This window comes from Mustelus asterias, unplaced genomic scaffold, assembly GCF_964213995.1.
Source record: "Mustelus asterias unplaced genomic scaffold, sMusAst1.hap1.1 HAP1_SCAFFOLD_2364, whole genome shotgun sequence".
NCBI lineage: Eukaryota > Metazoa > Chordata > Chondrichthyes > Carcharhiniformes > Triakidae > Mustelus > Mustelus asterias.
In genome coordinates this window covers 41,214-50,000 of record NW_027592309.1, presented here as the reverse complement: position 1 = coordinate 50,000, position 8,787 = coordinate 41,214, and the positions used below count along the sequence as shown (strand labels likewise).

General features: G+C 52.1%; 1 protein-coding gene across 1 annotated transcript in view; it reads right to left on the bottom strand.

Moving 5' to 3' along the window:
- Positions 1-5,267, bottom strand: part of LOC144489626 (diacylglycerol kinase beta-like) — a gene marked incomplete at its 3' end in the record, with an annotated part of 11,019 nt that extends 5,752 nt beyond the window's left edge. The window contains exon 1 of the mRNA XM_078207480.1: positions 5,204-5,267. The remainder of the gene's footprint in view (positions 1-5,203) is intronic.
- Positions 5,268-8,787: the final 3,520 nt, after the last annotated feature.

The window sequence follows — 8,787 nt, the reverse complement described above, 5'->3', positions numbered from 1 at the left end:
TTCCTTCCCTAAAGAACATTATGTTGAAGTTTATTAATGTGACAAGTAGGTTTACATTAACAATGCAATGAAGTTACTGTGAAAATCCCCTAGTCGCCACACTCCTGTTCGGGTACACTGAGGGAGAATTTAGCACGGCCAATCCACCCTAACCAGCACGTCTTTCGGACTGTGGGAGGAAACCGGAGCACCCGAAGGAAACCCACACAGACACGGGGAGAATGTGCAGACTCCACACAGACAGCGACCCAAGCCGGGAATCGAACCCGGGTCCCTGGCGCTGTGAGGCTGCAGCGCGAACCACAGTGACCCAGATGGGTTTTTCCAACAATGGGTCATCAGTAGATTCTTCATTCCAGATATTTTTTATTGAATTCAAATTTCACCGTCTGCCGTGGTGGGATTCGAACCCAGGTCCCCAGAACGTTAGCTGGGTTTCTGGGTTAATGGTGATAATACCACTAGGCCATCGCATCCCTGTGGCTCTTTCAGCTGGATTGTCAGCCACCCCCACCCCTCCCTGGGTGGGTACCCCTGCCCCCGCCCCCCCACCCCGCCCCGGCACCCCTCCTTGGCTGAATTCAGCTTGATGTGGAGATGCCGGCGTTGGACTGGGGTAAACACAGTAAGAGTTTTAACAACAACACATTAAAGTCCAACAGGTTTATTTGGTAGCAAATACCATTAGCTTTCGGAGCGCTGCTGATTTCCACTCCATCTGACGAAGGAGCATTGCTCCGAAAGCTAATCGTATTTGCTACCAAATAAACCTGTTGGACTTTAACCTGGTGTTGTTAAAACTGTTACTGAATTCAGCTTGCCAGCCCCAGGGTGCTAACTGATCTGCTCACCCCCACTCCCCCACCTCCTGACCTGGTTAATGCCCTTTAATGTCTGAAGACGTGCTGATTAGGGTGGATTGGCCATGCTAAATTCTCCCTCAGTGTACCCGAACAGGCGCCAGAGTGTGGCGACTGGGGGATTTTCACAGTAACTTCATTGCAGTGTTAATGTAAGCCTACTTGTGACACTAATCAATAAACTTTATCTCTGGTTTTATCATTATTGCCCATCCCTAGTTGCCTGAGGGCAGTTGAGAGTCAACCACATTGCTGTGGCTCTGGAGTCACATGTAGGCCAGACCGGGTAAGGACGGCAGATTTCCTTCCCTAAAGGACATTAGTGAACCAGATGGGTTTTTCCGACAATGGTTTCATCAGTAGATTCTTAATTCCAGACTTTTTATTGAATTTAAATTCCACCATCTGCCGTGGCAGGATTCGAACCCGGGTCCCCCAGAACATTCGCTGGGTGTCTGGATTAATAGAGTAGCGATAATACCGCTAGGCCATCGCCTCCCCATTCTACGTTGAGTGAGGGCAGGTCCTGCCCCTTCCCTCCCCCTGTCTGAATAACGTCAGCACGTTGGCAATGGGCAAGTGTGAACTGAGACTGATTGCCACCTGGAACTGCCATGCCCCTGGCATCGCTCGGTAAACCACAAGACCTGGCTGTCCCGTGACCCGTTCCTGTCCTGGGTCCAATCCGGGTGATACCAGAAGTAGGGGCATGCCCCTGTCGACATCAACGGGGTTGAAGTGGAAATGGTCGAGAGCTTCAAGTTTTTTTGTGTCCAGATCACCAACAACCTGTCCTGGTCCCCCCATGCCGACACTATAGTTAAGAAAGCCCCACCAACGCCTCTACTTTCTCAGAAGACTAAGGAAATTTGGTATGTCAGCTACGACTCTCACCAACTTTTACAGGTGCACCATAGAAAGCATTCTTTCTGGTTGTATCACAGCTTGGTCTGGGCTCCTGCTCTGCCCAAGACCGCAAGGAACTACAAAGTGTTGTGAATGTAGCCCAATCCATCACGCAAACCAGCCTCCTCTATGTACTCTATGAACAGTATGCTTTGTCTGTATAGCGCGCAAGAAACAATACTTTTCACTGTATCCCAATACATGTGACAATAATAAATCAAATCAAATATTAAGCTGATCTTTCTCTACTCCCTATCTGTAACTGTAACACTACATTCTGCACCCTCTCCTTTCCTTCTCCCCTATGTACTCTATGAACAGTATGCTTTGTCTGTGTGGCGCGCAAGAAACAATACTTTTCACTGTATCCCAATATCTGTAACTGCAACACTATATTCTGCACTCTCCCCTTTCCTTCTTCCCTATGTACTCTATGAAGGGTATGCTTTGTCCAATACTTTTCACTGTATCCCAATACATGTGACAATAATAAATCAAATCAAATATTAAGCTGATCTTTCTCTACTCCCTATCTGTAACTGTAACACTACATTCTGCACCCTCTCCTTTCCTTCTCCCCTATGTACTCTATGAACAGTATGCTTTGTCTGTGTGGCGCGCAAGAAACAATACTTTTCACTGTATCCCAATATCTGTAACTGCAACACTATATTCTGCACTCTCCCCTTTCCTTCTTCCCTATGTACTCTATGAAGGGTATGCTTTGTCTGTATAGTGCGCAAGAAACAATACTTTTCACTGTATCCCAATACATGTGACAATAATAAATCAAATCAAATATTAAGTTGATCTTTCTCTACACCCTAGCTATGACTGTAACACTACATTCTGCACCCTCTCCTTTCCTTCTCCCCTATGTACTCTATGAGCGTCTTCAAGACAGAAATTGATAAATTCTTGATTTCTCGAGGAATTAAGGGCTATGGGGAGAGAGCGGGTAAATGGAGTTGAAATCAACCATGATTGAATGGTGGAGTGGACTCGATGGGCCGAATGGCCTTACTTCCGCTCCTATGTCTTATGGTCTTATGAACGGTATGCTTTGTCTGTATAGCGTGCAAGAAACAATACTTTTCACTGTATACTAATACATCATAGAATCCCAACAGTGCTGAAGGAGGCCATTCAGCCCATCGCGTCAGCACCGACCACAATCCCATTGACTCTGTCTACACTTCCTGCTGCCTCGGAAAAGCAGCCAGCATAATCAAGGACCCCACGCACCCCGGACATTCTCTCTTCCACCTTCTTCCGTCGGGAAAAAGATACAAAAGTCTGAGGTCACGTACCAACCGACTCAAGAACAGCTTCTTCCCTGCTGCTGTCAGACTTTTGAATGGACCCATCAAATATTAAGCTGATCTTTCTCTACACCCTATCTGTGACTGTAACACTATATTCTGCACCCTCTCCTTTCCTTCTCCCCTATGTGCTCTATGAATGGTATGCTTTGTCTGTATAGTGCACAAGAAACAATACTTTTCACTGTATACTAATACAGTGGAGCCCCGTTGTAACATGCCCCGATTTAGCGCGAAATCGGATATGACGCGATGGACCCTATTTTTTGCTGTTTCCGGTTTAATGATTTAGCGTGACCCCGATTTAGCGTGACCCCGATTTAGCGGGACCCCGATTTAGCGTGACCCCGATTTAGCGTGACCCCGATTTAGCGTGACCCCGATAATATTCGCGATTACATTTTGTGGGCCCCGACCGTCGCGTTACAACGGGGCTCCATCATAGCATCCCTACAGTGCAGAAGGAGGCCATTCAGCCCATCGAGTCTGCACCGACCATAATCCTACCCAGGCCCTATCCCCATAACCGCATGCATTTACCCTGCTAATCCCCCTGACATGAAGGGGCAATTTACCATGGCCAATCCACCTAACCTGCACATCTTTGGACTGTGGGAGGAAACCAGAGCACCCGGAGGAAACCCACGCAGACACGGGGAGAATGTGCGAACTCCACGCAGACAGTGACCCGAGGCCGGGAATCAAACCCGGGTCCCTGGTGCTGTGAGGCAGCAGTGCTAACCACTGTGCCACTGTTCTGCAGCCGAAACCTCAGGGGCTTTTCGTCCGGGGCCGGGGGGTGAGGGAAGGTTTATTTACAAAAGTTCCTGCAAGGCCAACTCACAGAATCTGGTTTAAAAAAATGAGAGAAAACAAGAGAGAGAGAGAGAGAGAGAGGAGACGATGGAGCAAAGCCTGGACTGAAATGATGTGTGGGATGGTGGGTTGCTGCAAATGTGAAGCATCACATCACAGCCGCACAAGCGAGCACGTGGAGGCTTCCGATGGACATCCGCACAAGGTGAGCAAAGCAGCAAAATGCAATTTGAGCGGGGAGATTCAATCCCCCCCCCCAGCACCGACTGACATCCTCACAGAGAGTTCCTTCTGCGGCACAGCCAGGGACAGCTTCGTAAATTGGTGGTCGCTCCCAGGGAGGGGGAGGGGGAGAGGGAGGGGGAGTGCAGGGGGAGAGGGGAGGTTGGGGGGGGGGGGGGGGGGGGGAGTGCGGGGGGAGAGGGGAGGTGGGGGAGGTGGGGGGTAGGGGGAGAGGGAGTGAGGGAATGGGGGGTTGGGGGGGGGGAGGGGGAGTGCAGGGGGAGAGGGGAGGTTGGGGGGGGGGGGGGGAGTGCGGGGGGAGAGGGGAGGTTGGGGGGGGGGGGGGAGTGCGGGGGGAGAGGGGAGGTGGGGGAGGTGGGGGGTAGGGGGAGAGGGAGTGAGGGAATGGGGGGGTGGGGGGGGGAGAGGGGGAGTGCAGGGGGAGAGGGGAGGTTGGGGGGGGGGGGGGAGTGCGGGGGGAGAGGGGAGGTGGGGGAGGTGGGGGAGGTGGGGGGTAGGGGGAGAGGGAGTGAGGGAATGGGGGGTTGGGGGGGAGGGGGAGTGCGGGGGGAGAGGGGAGGTTGAGGGGGGGAGTGCGGGGGGAGAGGGGAGGTGGGGGAGGTGGGGGATAGGGGGAGAGGGAGTGAGGGAATGGCGGGGAGGGGGAGGTGGGGGGGAGGGGGAGTAGGGGGGAAGAGGGGAGTAGGGGGGAAGAGGGGAGTGGGGGGGAGACGGGGAGGTGGGGGGGTGGGGGGGGAGGGGGAGTAGGGGGGCGGGGAGTAGGGGGGGAGTGGGGGGGGAGTAGGGGGGGAGTAGGGGGGAGTGGAGAGTGGGGAGTGGGAGGGAGAGGAGAGGGGGAGTGGGGGGGAGTGGGGAGGTGGGGGGAGTAGGGGGGGGGAGAGGGGAGACGGGGAGTGGGGGGGAGAGGGGGGAGTGGGGGGGGGAGTAGAGGGGAGTAGGGAGGGAGTAGTGGGGGGAGTAGTGGGGGGAGTAGTGGGGGGAGAGAGGGGAGGGCGAGGGGGGGGGGGGAAATCGGGAGCCTCTCTGGTTAGCACAGCTTTGACAGCAGAGTCTTACCGCAGCGACTGTGTCCCGGGACCCTCTCACTGCAATGCAGGAGCGACCGGCACTGCCTGTCGAGAAGTGAAGCAAAGCTTCAAGGAATCCAGCTGGTTGCACTGCAGCCTCTTGCGACTGAGAGATAAGATTCCGCTGCACCAGAAAACACTACGCTTCATCGCCTCAGCAACAAGATCAAAAGTCAGAAGCCGTACTCAGTCAGTGCGGACCGCGAGGCCGGGGAGGCTGGTGACAGCTTCGAGAATAGAAAGATCCTCGGACAGAGTGGGAAGAGGCTGGAAGTGGAGAGAGAGAGGGGGGGCTTGCATCGCAGTGCACCCTGCCCTGCGCAGTAATAGCTTATTTATAAAGTAAAGTTTATTTATTAGTGTCACAAGTAGGCTTACATTAACACTGCAATGAAGTTACTGAGAAAATCCCCTAGTCGCCACACTCCTGTTCGGGTACACTGCGGGAGAATTTAGTACGGCCAATGCATCTAATCAGTAATAGCCAGTGCTGCTGATGCAAAACCTGGATTCAGCTAACACTCAGAAAGTCTCTCTTTCTCTCTCTGCTTCATACACAACCTGGCGGCTTGGAAAAAGAGAGAAAGATAACAAATGACACCTCCATCCCACAGACTTCCTGTCGCAGTCACTGCAACCGTTTGCAGAGCTCACTCACAGCCGTCAGCAGCAGAGATTCCTTCCAGCTCCCTAACTGGACGGTCGAGGGGCGGGGGGGGATTCATCCAGATGTCCCTTTAAGGGCGCACCCACGGGGGCGCTCCCTGGTGGAAGCTGATGCTTACTCCCACTGGGTTTATATTCCAATTGCATGCATCAGTGCCGGGACCCCAGCTATCCGCTGTACATATTTTGTGATTTAGATGAGGGGCGTAAATATGAAGGGTGGGATTTTCCAGTCGAGTTGGCCCCAGTGCTGGAAAATATCGCCCCGGGTCAACGGACCTTTGCACGGTTCCCGTGGCAGGCGGAGCGGGAAAATTCCACCCAGTGTCTCCAAGTTTGCAGATGATACAAAGTTGGGTGGGAGGGTGAGCTGTGAGGAGGATACAGAGATGCTTCAGCGTGATTTGGACAGGCTGAGTGTGTGGGTATCTGCATGGCAGATGCAGTATAATGTGGATAAATAAAGAACAAAGAACAAAGAACAGTACAGCACAGGAAACAGGCCCTTCGGCCCTCCAAGCCTGTGCCGCTCCTTGGTCCAACTAGACCAATCGTTTGTATCCCTCCATTCCCAGGCTGCTCATGTGACTATCCAGGTAAGTCTTAAACAATGTCAGCGTGCCTGCCTCCACCACCCTACTTGGCAGCGCATTCCAGGCCCCCACCACCCTCTGTGTAAAAAACGTCCCTCTGATGTCTGAGTTATACTTCGCCCCTCTCAGCTTGAGCCCGTGACCCCTCGTGATCGTCACCTCCGACCTGGGAAAAAGCTTCCCACTGTTCACCCTATCTATACCCTTCATAATCTTGTATACCTCTATTAGATCTCCCCTCATTCTCCGTCTTTCCAAGGAGAACAACCCCAGTCTACCCAATCTCTCCTCATAGCTAAGACCCTCCATACCAGGCAACATCCTGGTAAACCTTCTCTGCACTCTCTCCAATGCCTCCACGTCCTTCTGGTAGTGCGGCGACCAGAACTGGACGCAGTACTCCAAATGTGGCCTAACCAGCGTTCTATACAGCTGCATCATCAGACTCCAGCTTTTATACTCTATACCCCGTCCTATAAAGGCAAGCATACCATATGCCTTCTTCACCACCTTCTCCACCTGTGTTGCCACCTTCAAGGATTTGTGGACTTGCACACCTAGGTCCCTCTGTGTTTCTATACTCCTGATGACTCTGCCATTTATTGTACAACTCCTCCCTACATTATTTCTTCCAAAATGTGAGGTTATCCACTCTGGTAGCAATAATCGGAAGACAGATTACCATCTGAATGGCCATAAATTGGGAGAGGGGAGTGTGCAATGAAACCTTGGTGTCCTTGTGCACCAGTCGCTGAAGGTAAGCATGTAAATACAGGAGGCAGTAAAGAAGGCAAATAATATGTTGGCCTTCATTACGAGGGGATTTGAGTACAGGGATAGGGATGTTTTGCTGCAATTGTACAGGGCGTTGGTGAGACTACACCTGGAGTATTGTGTGCATTTTGGTCTCCTTATCTGAGGAACGGCGCAGTGGTTAGCACTGCTGCCTCGCGGCGCCAGGGACCCGGGTTCAATTCCCGGCCTCGGGTCACTGTCTGTGTGGAGTTTGCATATTCTCCCCGTGTCTGTGTGGGTTTCCTCCGGGTGCTCCGACTTCCTCCCACAGTCCAAAGATGTGCGGGGTCAGGTTGATTGGCCACGCTAGTTTGACCCGAGTGTCAGGGGGATTAGTTGTGTAATTGCTTGGGAATAGGGCCTGGGTGGGATTATGGCAGGTGCAGATTTGATGGGCTGAATGGCCTCCTTCTGCACTGTTATGATTCTATGAAGGATGTCCTCGCTATAGAACATAGAACATAGAACATAGAAAGCCACAGCACAAACAGGCCCTTCGGCCCACAAGTTGCGCTGATTATATCCCTACCTCTAGGCCTATCTATAGCCCTCAATCCCATTAAATCCCATGTACTCATCCAGAAGTCTCTTAAAAGACCCCAACGAGTTTGCCTCCACCACCACCGACGTCAGCCGATTCCACTCACCCACCACCCAACTTACCCCTGACATCTCCTCTGTACCTACCCCCCAGCACCTTAAACCTGTGTCCTCTCGTAGCAACCATTTCAGCCCTTGGAAATAGCCTCTGAGAGTCTACCCTATCCAGACCTCTCAACATCTTGTAAACCTCTATCAGGTCACCTCTCATCCTTCGTCTCTCCAGGGAGAAGAGACCAAGCTCCCTCAACCTATCCTCATAAGGCATGCCCCCCAATCCAGGCAACATCCTTGTAAATCTCCTCTGCACCCTTTCAATGGCTTCAACATCTTTCCTGTAATGAGGTGACCAGAACTGCGCGCAGTACTCCAAGTGGGGTCTAACCAGGGTCCTATAAAGCTGCAGCATTATCTCCCGACTCCTAAACTCAATCCCTCGATTAATGAAGGCTAGTACGCCGTACGCCTTCTTGACCGCATCCTCCACCTGCGAGGCCGATTTAAGAGTCCTATGGACCCGGACCCCAAGGTCCTTCTGATCCTCTACACTGCTAAGAATGGTACCCTTCATATTATACTGCTGCTTCATCCCATTGGATCTCCCTCCTATAGAGGGAGTACAGCGAAGATTTATCAGGCTGATTCCTGGGATGGTGGGACATTTCAACTCCGGGAAAAAGATTCTGACTGTCAATCCTATCAATAGCTCTCATAGTCTTATCGACTTCAATCAGACTCCCCTCAGCATCCGCCGCTCCAGAGACAACAACCCGAGTTTGTCCAGCCTCTTCTCATAGCTCATCCCCTCGAATCCTCTTGCAACCATCTCCCAAAATACAACACCAACATTTAGGAATATCAACAGTACAATCCTGGAAGCTTTGAACAAGTGCAAGGGGGTTATGTTGAACTTGTACAA